This window comes from Hylobates moloch, unplaced genomic scaffold, assembly GCF_009828535.3.
Source record: "Hylobates moloch isolate HMO894 unplaced genomic scaffold, HMol_V3 SCAFFOLD_17, whole genome shotgun sequence".
Taxonomy (NCBI): Eukaryota; Metazoa; Chordata; class Mammalia; order Primates; family Hylobatidae; genus Hylobates; species Hylobates moloch.
Window position 1 is genome coordinate 34289267 of NW_026652292.1, and position 13290 is coordinate 34302556.

A 13290-nucleotide genomic window follows, 5' to 3' on the forward strand; every position below is an offset into this window, starting at 1 on the left:
TGTTAGTGGTGAATTTAATTTTACCTAAATCCAGTTTATTCATTTTTATGATAGTGAGTGCATTTGGTGTTCTGTTTAAGAAATCTTTGCTTATGCCAAGGTCATAAAGATATTGCATATTTTCCTCTGGAATCATTATTTTATTACTTTTATATTTAGGTCTATAATCTACCTTCTGATATCATTGTTGTTTTCATTGCTTTGTATATGAAGTGCATTGTCCCCCCTCGAGAGATTGTGGTTGTGTGTTTAACCTAACATAGGTGTTTTGAAATTTCACTGTTACATGCTTTGATATAGGGCTGATTTGGTCACTGGGTACATACTTGGAGGGATGTTTCAATCTCAAAACTGGTTCTGCAATTCTGGGACATTTTGGGGGGGCATTATTTCTTGATAATTTCCTTCATCCTCTTACCCTGTTTTGTTTCTAGAATTCCTATTAGCCTGCAGTTGGATCTCCAGGATTGATTGTCCAAGTCTTTAACCTTTCCGTTCTTGTTTTCCATCTGACTTTTGCTACACTTTCTAAAAGATTTCTTCAACATCCACTGTACTGCTTTCCTGTTGATTGTTTTATTAGTTATCATTTTTAAGTTCTAAGAGCATTTTACTTTCTTGAGTGTTTCTTTGGGGGGCCAAGTCAGCTCCTCTGCAAGCGCTTTATATTGAGCCTTTTCATTTAAAAATCAGTTTTCCCTCAGCCACTTTCTTCTGAATGTGTTGTTCACTGCTATCTGCTTTTTGTTGTTGTGTGTTCACATCTTATTAAATACCATAATAGTATGCTGGTGTGGTCTTGGGAGGGAGAGGAGACATATACTTGCCATCAACCTAGAATCTCTCCCATGGTTTCTGCTCCCTCTGTTTATTCCCAAGTTTATTTTTTCTGTGTATAACCAGATCTTAAATTCCAGATACATCAAAATTCCTGTGGGAAAAACACCACCTCCAACTCAGTACATCAATGACAAAATGCATCATTTCTACCTACCCCCTTCTTCCTTCTGAGTTCTCAGTCTCAGTGAGTGGCAGAAAAACAAGGAGTCATTCTTAACTTCTCTTACTTCTTGACTCTTATATTGAATTCTCTCCAAGTTCTGTTGATTCTTTCAAATGCCTCTTTTATCTGTCCCTTCCTCTTCATTCTCACTGTGTGGTTTAGTTCCGTATTATTACTCATCTATACAATTACAATAATTTCTTTCCTAATTTCTTTGCTTCTCCTCTCAACCAATCTCTTCTAACCCATTCTCCAAACTTTGCCACAGTGCCTTTCCTGACACTAGCATTTGAACTCCATGAGGGTGGAACTTTGTCTTTGTTCACCAATATATCTCCAACTCCTAAAACAGTGCTTTGCTCTTAGTAGGTATATTAGTCTGTTCTCACAGTGCTAATAAAGACATAACCCAAGACTGGGTAATATATAAAGGAAAGAGGTTTAATTGACTCACAATTCCACGTGGCTTGGGAGGCCTCACAGTCATGGCAGAAGGTGAATGAGGAGGAAAGTCACGTCTTACATGGAGACAGGCAAGAGAGCTTGTGCAGGGGAACTCCCATTTATAAAGCCATTGAATCTTGTGAGATTTATTCACTACCACGAGAAAAGTATGGGGGGAAACTGCCCCCATAATTCAATTATCTCTACCTGGCCCCACCCTTGACACATGAGGATTATTACAATTCAAGATGAGATTTGGGTGGTGACACAGCCAAATCATATCAGTAGGCCCTCAATAAATATTTGTTGACTAAATAGATGACCAAATAAATCTGACCCTGTTGCTCTTTTATTTGGGAACTTTCAATGCTTTTACTCCCCCTCCCTCATCATCTGCATAATAAAAGCTGAACTCTTTATCATGACATGATCTAGCACTGGTCCAACCTCATTTTCTACCTCTTCCCAGCTCACTTGATCTATTTTCTTTTCCTATTAACACTGATTAGCACTGAATAACTTGTTCACAGAGAGCGCTATAATTTCTCAGGACTGCAAGCCTTTGCACATGTGAGAGACCCTCTGCCTGGGACACCTTCCTGTTCCTTTGCCTGACAAGTTACTATTCATTTTTAAAATTTTATCACAAGTGTTACTTTCCTGAAAGAGGTTCTTCTGGACACTCGAGGCAACCTTAGGCTTTCCTTTCTTTATGATCTTATTACACATTTTGTACCTCCTTAAGTACTTTTATCATAAGTACTTTCATCAATCTCTGGTTTCACTCTACTTTTCGGTATGCAGGAAGATTATACTTTTTTGTCTCTTTGAAATTATGTATAGCCATGTGGCTCTATCTGGCCAGCAAAATATGAGTGGAGTTGTTGTGCTGAAACATATTTATAAGTGGGAGTGCAATTCTCCATCTCTTCTGCCATCTTCCAAGATAATCAGCTACATTCTATGTAATGGAGTCTCCATTAGCCTGTGTCTCCAAATGTGGATGAAGTTGAGCAGAATCCCCGACCTGTGCATGAAGGACATATAATATGAGCAAGAAACAAATCTTTATTGTTTTAAGCTATTGAGATGTTGAGATTGTTTATTACTGCAGCATAACCCAATCTATCCTGACAAACATACTTCCACATAGTCATTACCTTATCTCTTAATAATAGCAGTTTACCATTTCTTTGAGGTCAAGGGCCATATTATTACATTTCTTTTTAGATTAGGCACTTAAAAGAGTTGTTAGTACAATGCTAGAAAAATATTTTCGGACACCTGTGATGTGCCTGGCACTGTACTAAGGATTTTACTCATGTTATTTAATCCTCAACAACAAATAGGCATGATTCCCATTTTACTGACAGAGAAAGAAGCTCAGAGGTGTTGAGGTGACTTTCTCAATGTCACACTGCTGGTGAGAAACAGAAGCAGCCACCAACCAAGTAGTTCTGATTCTTCAGGTCACACTCATTCCACTACATGCTGCCCTGGGACTAACAGATGAAGTATGTGCTGTCTGTGAGGAGGTTCCCATCCATGCAGACATTCCTGTCCTGAACCTTGTACTGGACAACTAAACAAGCATCAAACAAATCCAAGTGTCAAGTAAGTGATTAAAAAAAATTGGAAACATTTTTAGGATCTAATGGGAAATGGAGAATCCTTTGGATAACTTTTCAGTTCTTAAGGAAAAGCCAATTACATCCTGTGTGTTCGATGAGAATCCCATCTGCGGCCCAGTACAGAAGCCAGTTTCAGAGCATTGCCTGTTTGGCCCTGTTCTGGTTGGTGTGGCTGACTTCTGGAGCTATGTCCTTGGTGGCATTTCTGAACATGTACTAATGATCAATGACAAGGCATGGTCACACAGTCCAGCCTCTAGCCCTGGTATGGCATTCTCAGAACATATTTCCTCGAGTGTGTCGGCTAGGTCCTCAGGCAGCTGTTAGATGATGGATTGAAGTAGACTGACAGTGGAATGAAGACATACTCCAAGCCTCATGGAACTGTAGCTTTGAGCACCGTGACCCATTGAAGGAAAAACCTCCATTAAGGGGCTGGTCCTCAGGCCAGAGAGCGCTTCCAAGAAGGAGGGAATAGCAGCCTGAGAGACAAAGGGGCTGAATGCCACTAACTGCCCCATGGAGGGTTTTCCCATGTGTGGAGGGAGTAAATTTTGAGAGAGTGTCTCAAGGGATTGCTTCCTGGTTGATGTGACCATCAGAGTTGGGCTTGGCCTTAGAAAATTCTCATTTCCTTTTAACTGTTATTCTTGCCCCTTCATTGACTTTTATTTACATTATTTGTACATTCTTTCTACTCTGAACTTTAATAGTGTATAACATGCATTTGGTATTTTTAATGTATTATTATATTTAATATAATACATACACATATTTGGGGAATTTGAATGTCATTTGCACAAGCAGTTTATATGTTTTTTGAAGACAGAGTGGGGCTTATATATCTTGGGCAGGCATCTAGCATGGAGCTTCACACATTTCTAGCTCTGTTGTCTGACCCAGTTTGTGCCACTTCTTTGGTGAAACAGCTGTTGGTGACCAACAGCATCTTTGATCCTGAGAGTATTAAGGAATCAGAATATGAATACAACAATCCTTTGCTTGTTTTTAGATCATTTAGATCCTGGTTTGAACAGCAAATTTTCTAAAGTTGTTTCCTGTGTTTTGGTAGAGTTCAGATAGCAAGGGTGTTTCAATTGTACAGGGATTTAATTTATAGAGGTAACTGAGTGACAACACGGAGGGGTCAATGCCATTGAAAGAAGAGCTTATTATTTTCAGTTTCCAGGAGGAGGGGACACACTCTGCCATGCAGAGTCACCTGGGGAAGCACCACGGTCGGTCAGGAGGCAGAAAGCATGAGCACAGCCTTTATCATGGATTCTGCAGGAAAGGCAGGCAAGGCAGAGTATTTAGGATTGGCTGGTTCTGAGCTATAATTTTGGTGGTCTCTGGTTATCTGGTACCTGGCCCTGGGGTGGTTTAGGGCAGTGACAGATTGGCTTGGTGTGTGAGAGTTGGATGAAGTAGATGAATGGGAATATGGGCTTTGGATTTCTTGATTTGCACAAGAAACATGTGCTCAAAGGCAAGTTGTTTGGTATCTGAAGGAATTAGCTAATCCTGGGAGGGGCAGTCTCTCCCCAGCCAGCAAGGTCCCCAGGATACCAAAGCATCACAAAATATAGATAATAAGAAACATGATTAATACAAAAACTTATTTCTATAGAGACTGGACTAGAAAATTCTCAGAGGCTTTTCACCTATACCAAGTCCTGGTTTACTCTTCCCAGCAATACTATGAGGTGGGTATTATCCCCACTTTACAGAGGAAGAAACTGAACCTCTTTGCCCAAGTCAGCCAGCTGGCAGCTGAAGGATTAGGGATTTAATCTCCAATTCTGCCACTGCACCTTGGGGTTTATTAAACCACACAGAGAAGATAGTTTGGCTCCATCTGCTGCTTGAGGCAGCACTCAAGTTAAGGTCCTTGGAATGTGAATGGCAGTAATTAGGTCTCTGAGTTTAGGACCAGGCTGAGCAAAGGAAAGGAAGTTCATGTCTGGGCTAGTGGTGACAGGCCCTGCACTTCCTTTATTCAGCTGGGTGTCAGCAGGAAGGGTTGACTTTTTTTCTTAAGCTAAGCTTCCAATTTGGACATACGTCAAAATCCAAGGCAAGGCCTGAAACCTTGGGTGTCTGTGAATTTAACATGTTTGTAGCTGCTTGAGGCTGCTTGACAGGCCAATGTCAAGGTTATGGGGGTGGCCAGGCTGTACCTATTAAAGTGTGCCTGTAGCTGGACACTCAAGCCAAACCCAGCAGAGAGTGGTCCCAGGAGTGGGGAGTCAGCCCCTGGCAAGGAGTGTGGTGGCTTGAGAGGGGGTGAGCATAGTTTGATTCTGTGTTTCTTTCCTTCCCCGCATGGACAGTTCCCTCATCTTCCTGTGCATGGGTGATACACCAGAGACTTAAAACTTTGCTACCTATCTATTTTAGATTGCACTTTGAAAGCAGAATTGCTGAAAATATAATGTTGCTTCAATGACTGCCCAGTGGCACCCTTCCATTCCAAGTAGGGTGCCTTTGAGTCATGTAACAAGGGCCAGCCAAGGGAGACTGCTCTTTAGGAGCAAGACCAGCCACACTGTCTAGAGGAAAGTAGATTTGAAGTGTGTGGGGACTCTGGAGCTAGACCATGGACCTTCTAATCTTAGCACCGCCACTTCCTGACTGTGACCTTGGGCAAATGACTTAACAAGAACTAACACTTGACAGCTTTGCAAACCTCTTTACATAGAACAACTTTTCTAGTCCTCAAAATCAACTCTAAGGAAGGTGGAGTATTGCCTCCATTTACTGAAAAAGAAACTGAGGCAGAGGAGATTACATAACATGCAAAAGCCAGACCCTAATAAATGGCAGAACCAGTATTCAGATTCCTTCCTACAGTCTGGCTTCTGCGTCCATGGCTTAACCACAACCACTACACTTTCCTATTGCACTTGAGCTTGCAGCATGTTCATTTCCTCATCTGAGAAATGCGTGTTATAACCCTTGCTACGTAGGGTTGCTGAGGGATGTACCGGGATAATGTGCAGAATGGGTTTGACACACACTAAGTGCTCAATAAGTTAGCTTTTATTATTCATTATAAGCCGGTGTGTCCTCCACTTTTTTGTATTGGTTGTTTTTCCTCATGCTCCTTCTCTGGGGCTATAGAAAGTGAGAGGAACCCAAGGGCTTATGTTCTTAGCTAAGTTTAGAAAAAAAATATCCTGGAGCATATAGTAGCTGTACTAATGTCCAGTTTACCTTCTGACCTTGGTAAACCTCTGATGGGTTCTCTCTCTGTACAGTCTCACTAGCCACACTCCCCACTGGGCCTGAGGCCTTGCATCCGACAGGATAAATCAAGAGTTGTGAACATGCAGGAGCCCTGGTGGGACCTTAGGTGGCTGACCTGTGACAGCTCCCGGGCGCTGAGGTGGTGTCTTCTCTCAGGTGGGCTTATTGTTTGTGCTGTGTCTATTCCATTCCCGCCTGCCCCCACCTCCCAGTGCCACCGAAGCTTGGAGAGGCACGATGATGGTCCCCCAGGGAGGAGAAGGGCAGAAAACTTCCTCTGGGTAGATTCTGTGCAACCAAAGGAGGAAACGGGAATGGAGGCAATGAGCCTGGCTAATTTTCCAGGCTTGTTCCCGTAATCTAAGTGAACACTCTGCATCTTTTAGCCCATCCCTAACCCCCGACATTTTTCTCCCCTCAGTTACCCTAAAAGGGTGAAACAGATTTATGTGACCACAAAAAAGAGTGCAACGACATGTAAGGAAAGATTCTTGTCTATAAAAGTGATCAAAAGGTAATGAGAGGGTGAAAAGTCTCCATCCGTGGGGACTTTAAAACCTTAAAAAAAAAATTTTCCTTAGCTGGGCATGGTGGGGTGTACCTGTAATCCCAGCTACTCAGGAGGCTGAGGCAGAAGAACTTCTTGAACGTGGAAGGCAGAGGTTGCAATAAATTGAGATTGCACCACTGCACTCCAGCCTGGGCGACAGAGTGAGACTCTGTCTCAAAAAGTCTCAAAAAAACAAAAAACAAAAAAAAACAGTTTTCCTAATTAGAAGGTATACATTCAGTTCTATTTTGAAAACATAAGAAAATATCAGTCAATTCTCCTTCCACATTCCAGAAACAATCTTCCTAATATTTTGAAATACTTTTTAGACCCATTAAAAGTTGCACATATGAATATGTATTGTTCAAAAAATTGGGATTATTCTGTATTACAGAAATTGTTTTGTTTACATGTTATCTCATAAGAATTCTCTCTTGTTATTATATATTTTTAGAAACACAGGAGCATGGTAAGTATGAGGGCAGGTAGGCCCTGGTCTTGCTTGGGTTTGCAGCATGGAGTCAGCGTAATGGATCGGGAAACCTGTGTGGAAATCATCCTTTTCTCTTTAGTGGACTGAAGCAAATTTAGTCTATTTAAAAAATCGAATTTTAAATTAAAAGATTAATGTTGTTACTTAGAGAAAATAAAATCTAGAAAAAAAATTAACACTGTTTGTGCAATGCATGTTTCCATGATAAAATTCCAGCATCAATTTTGGAAGGTCATTTCTGAGTGTGGGCAGGGTGGGCAAGGCAAAGAAACAGAAAGGAACAGAGAAGGAAGGTTGTGAGTGTTCCTGATGGAGACCCACAAGGACCTGGGAGGTGGGAAAAGGGGACTGGGGGTCTGATTCGAGAGGGACTGACAGCTCACTGGGTTTGAGGCATGCCCCTCAGGTGTGCAGGTGAGCTGAGAGAACGTGTGGTGACAGTCAGTGCTGGTCACCAACTATTCCAGATCTACTTCCAGGCACACGGTCGGGTGGTGGCTCCTGGCTCCCTTGTGGTCTGTATGGCCCTGTGGCATGTTCTGGCCAGTACAATGTGAGTGGAAGTGCATCACCCTTTGGTGGATGCTTTAAGGGCTGATACAGGGCTTCCCATGTTCCCTCTGCCACTGTGATTGGTAAGGTCCCAAAGGTGGCAGACATCTTTGGGTCCCAGAGCAAGGACAACATAGACCAGAGTCCACAACTGACCTGTAACAGACACCTTTCCTTTGAAGGAGGCAGCATATACTCATGGGTTCTTACAGGGAGCTGACTTGATATAGATGGGCACTCTGGTAATGGTATTTGGCCCTGTGGACCCAAATATTAATTCAGGACAAAAGATGGAAGAGACTGAGCCTCAAAAGAGGCTAGAGCCATTGTTCACAATAGAACCCACCAGAACGAAGGTAACCCAAGGGTAGTAGTGGGCTCCCAGAAGCCACAGCGAATAGACTTGATGTGGGCCAAAGTGGTAATGATCACATGACTAACTGCAGACTCTGGGGTAGGACCCAAGGGAAGACTAGAGAAGTGTTGGAGAAGAAATTTCAGCCTTGGGTCAGAGAGGGTGAACTAGGGTTCTACCTGGAATTGCTAATTTTATGTCTCATCCTGGCTATGGTGCCCAGTTCCAGTTGTTAGGTCAAACACCGGTCCAGATGTTGCTGTGAAGGTATTTTTGTAGATGTGCTTAATGTATACAATCACTTCACTTTAAATAAAGGGGATTACTCTTGATAGTGTGGGTGGACCTCATCTAATCAGTTGAAGGCCATAAGAGCAAACATGAGGGTTCCCAGGGCTAATTTTTAAAAAATAAATCTCTCTTTCTGTTTATATATTTTTAATTACAGAAATTAATATATTATATATCATATTTCTATAATTATAAATATATAACAAATATATATCATATTTCTGTAATTAAATATTTTCTGTAACTGCAACCTTCTCAGTGCCTGCTTTTAGCAATTCTTCTGTTCTTATTCAGTAAATCTCTTTAAAAAAACAAGAGATAGGTGTGCATATTTTGGACACAGTCACTTGGGAAGAAATCAGGAGTCTAGCTTTTTCTGAAGAGGGCCTTTGGGGAAGCAGAACCCAGGTCCTGGAGCCTAGGGAAAGAAAGGGGATGCGGGGCGTGTGCTCTGGCTACAGAATGATAAGGCCCTGCTCTAAAGAAAGAGCCACTTAGTTTTTCAAAAACCTCCTTTTGTTACACTTCTCGTTCCCCTTAAATCATCAGATCCATTAACCAAAAGCCAAGTTGCTCTTCAGGGATTTGTTTTTCAGTTTTAAAAAGTCTTTTCCCATCCCAAAGCTATTCCATATGTGTATCAAGGAGCTATCAACTTGAGTTCATATTCCCATGATCATGTTCCTGGGGGGACAAACCAAAGGACAGAAAACAAAATATTTATGGCAATTTTCCTTGGAAATCAAGTGGAACTTTTCAGGGGACTCAGTTCTGCAAACATGTAGCAGTTGAACGTACGGTTGGGAAATGGGCCAATTTTGTACTTGCCTCCTCTCTGGGTGCCGTCTTTCTCTCAGCTCTCCCGTCAGGCCCTCCCCTTCTCTCTTCCCTAAGGCCCCCCCCACAGGCCCTTTTGCGCCCTCAGCTTGCTGTAATTAGCCCCTCTATACCCACCAATGTCTGGACAATCCTCTCCTCTCCCATTGCCTCCTTGAACCGTCAATCTTTCCTTGACCCTAGCCCCAAAGCCTTTGACTAGATTCATCACAATAATGAATAAATACACCACCGCTAATGTGCTAGCTTCCTTCATCTAATTCAAGGAGTTACCTAGCCCCATTAAAAAGCCTTGCTCCTTACTTACTTCCTAGTGGAGATCTAGGATGGGAGTGGTCACCTCTCAAATTCCAGTCATCCACTGGTGTGCAGGAGGTACCTCCCATGGGCTCATGAGAACTGGTAGTCAAATATTCAGAAATTTTGTGAGTTGGTTGTTAAACTGTTGGTCATTTGAAATTGTTCATTGTGAGAATGTTTGTCCCCTTGGAAATCAGTAAACACTACAAATCAGAGCTTTCTTTTTAATTCAGAGAGCGAGCTTAACAATATGTCACTGCACTAATCCTCACAGGCTATGAAGTGTCAAAGTGAAGTGTCACAAACAAATTTCACCAGCCACAGGGTGTGGGCTGTGAGTTGGAAATTGAAGTGGAAGAACTTCTTACCTCCTCTGTGGACAGGAAGTGCTTTTATCATTTTTCCCTTTTGTCTTCATTAAATTTTATGATTCTTTTTATGACCTTAATTTGTGATTATGACCTGCCATGTATTTCTTGTTTAAATAACCCTGTAATTGTTTTCCTCTGTATCTTGATTGGAATCTCCTTCGGGAAAGATGATGTGTTTTATAATAAGAGAAATATTTTAGAAGCCACGTACCACATTAAAATTAACATATGCCAGGGTGAATGGTGGAACACCGAGGAAGACATGTTTTGGTTTCTTAAATGTTAACTGGGTCTGAAGGAAATAACTGAAAGGTCAAAATGAGCCTGGAACACTTGCTTATTGAGCCTCCAAAGAGAACCTCTCAGAGGTGGAGAGAGGCCAAGGCCAAATCTACTTTTTTTAGGCTTCTAGAATATAAAAAATGTGAGAAATGCCTTGTATATAGAAAGAGCCCTTTAAAAGGATGAGAAGTTGAGTTCTGGAGGAGCAGATGTTCCTTTTCTAGAATCTATCATGATTAGAACATAAAAACAATGCCTTTTTGTAGAATAACTATTGGCCTGTCTACCTCTTCCCAGACTGTAGACTCCCTGAGGACCAAGACTGTATTCCATGCCTGTAATTCCAATCCCTGGCATAGTGCCAGGCACTGAATCAGTCCTTCCATAAATGATGGTTTATAAAATGACAGGTATGAATGAATGAATAGAAAGGGTAAGAGAGGATGTCATGGGGTGCTGAAGTTGGTGAGGTCTCCCATCTCCAGTCAGTGGTTCCTAGACTTTGAATTTCATAGGTGAGTGCATTTTCAAATAATTTTGAAGACAGATATAGGACTTCCAAACTTCTTATTTTGTCAAATAAGTCAACGGTTACTATCCCCTACGACTAATGTTTTATTAAGAGAAAAAATATTTTAACATAAAAATTAGTAATTTTCTAAGAACAGAGATAGCAACTTTCTATTGATATCTGCTGATAAATATATTGATACCCATCTATATTTTATATATTTGGATATGTCTTTGGCATATATCCTTGCTGGGTATTGGAGAATTTGAATCTTGAGGATCCCATCCAAGTCCAAAATCAATTTTAATAAGCCCTGCTTCTGATTAAAATAGCAAAGAAAATAATTAGGTAACAATCATTGTCTACTCATTAAGTGGATATAGATTATTCATTGTTTGGCATACGAAGAAACAAATTTGAAAGCCATCAAGGAGATGTATGAGACTGGGCTACTCATTGAACATCTGCAAATCAAGACTGGTCTAGCCTTGGATTCTGAAGATATTGGGAGATGGGAGGGACAGCTCTGCTTCTTCTCTGCCCTTTGGGTTTATGTGGATAAAGTCATCTTGGGTAATCTTAAATTTGAGGATTTCTGAGGGTTCTCAGGGTCAGCATTATGCATAAGGTGCACTTGGAGTTAGAAGTTAAAAACAGCTTAGTCCTGGCAAAATGCCTCGAGGGCAGTGGGAGATCAGGCTGGATGGCTGTCTAAGGTCTGCTTTAAGAGTGTGAAATGCTGGGTGAAGGAGAACGGGCTGAAGTTCTCCATAAAATTAGAACCTTTGAATGCTGCTTGTGGCTTTTTTTTTCTTTTTTAAAAAAATAACATGATAAATGGAAGGCTTCCACTCTGTATAGACCCAGCTCTCTAATGGGATGGTGCCTGTTTCCTTCGAATCTGAGCGTGTGCATCTGGATCACCAGACCCAGCTGCCAAGAATGGGATGGATTAGCTTGAAATCTTTGGCCACTGAGTTCATGCATCCTGGAATTTTGGGCCTGAGTATAACTTCTGTTAGAGAGAGAGGATTGCTTTGAGCCTCCTCCACTCAATTTGTTTTTAAAAATTTGGAAGAATTATTTTCCAGACAATGGGTGGGACAAGCCAGTATGTTTAGTAGCCATCCCATAAAAAAAAATGAAGCTTTTTGCAATAGGAACAAATGGAATGAAATTATTTGTGTGATTTGAAGAAACTGCTTATTTCTGGGCTGGCTGACACAAAAAGAGTTTGCATCCTCCTTTGGTGATTTTATCCCCCAAGGAGAATATTACTTACCTTTACTGGCAATACTTTAAAAATATTCTCATTTCAAACTCAGTACGAATAGCTAGAAATTGACATGTGGCTGTGTGATTCTCTTGGGAGTTCAGATCCCCTAGATGAAGTACTGGAGGGAAAAGAAACAAAAGAATGACAGCTTTAATTTCAGTAGTGCACTCATCATGAGTGCACATCAGAATGGCACCTTGCAGAACTCTTCGTGATTTTGAATCTTAAGTTTCTCATTAGTATGATCAGTTTGATCAAGCCTACATATATTTTTAAAATTACTATTTTCTTCTATTATTCTTCAGAGCAGCAATTGACATGTTTTATTTGAAAATTAGAATGAGTTGAGGCAGGGAGCAAAGCCCAAAGTGGGGCTTCTTTTGCCCTAAAGTGTGATGAAGATTGAATGACTAATTCTTTAAGACAGTAACATTGAGATCTTGGCCAGAGGATGGATCTCTCAGTCTGTCCTGTCAGGCAATCCTGAGTGTAACGGGCTCAGTGGTCACAGGCAAGGGTGACTTTATATACAGAAAGACAGAATGTAGTGCTATGCAGGCAACTCTACCTGGTGCCTAGAATTCTTCATGCTCAGGAGATAGGGATTTCATGATGATGTTTGATCTAGAACACTTGACATATAATTGATCAAGCAGAGTGCAAGAGAAACCCAAGCAGGAAGAGTGGAGGACAGAGGAGAAAGACCCTGGGAACAGCATGGCCGAGAGGCCTGGGCAACCCTCCCCTGAGTGTTAGACACACAGGAGGACTAGCAGGGTCAGAGGAGGGAGCTGTGAGCCACCAGGAGCTCTTGTGAAAGTTACCTTCTGATTCTGCCCCTTGCAGAAAATGCCCCTGACCACAGCCCCTCTCCCACAATTTCTCTTTAATAGTGATTAAATATGTTAGCCAGATTTATTATCAGATTCCTAAGAGTAAGGGTAGTATGTAGATCATGGACCAGGTGGGTTCTGAAGTAGGAGCAAAGAAGGAAAGTCTGAGTCGTTTTGCTAGAGGACTTCTAGAATAATCTGTTATTCTTGGTAATAAACTTTTAGACTTTTCCTCTAAGATGCCAAGTTTGTGATCTAGTTTTAAGTCCTTTTTAATGGACCCATCTAATAATATTCCAGGCCCAGCAACAT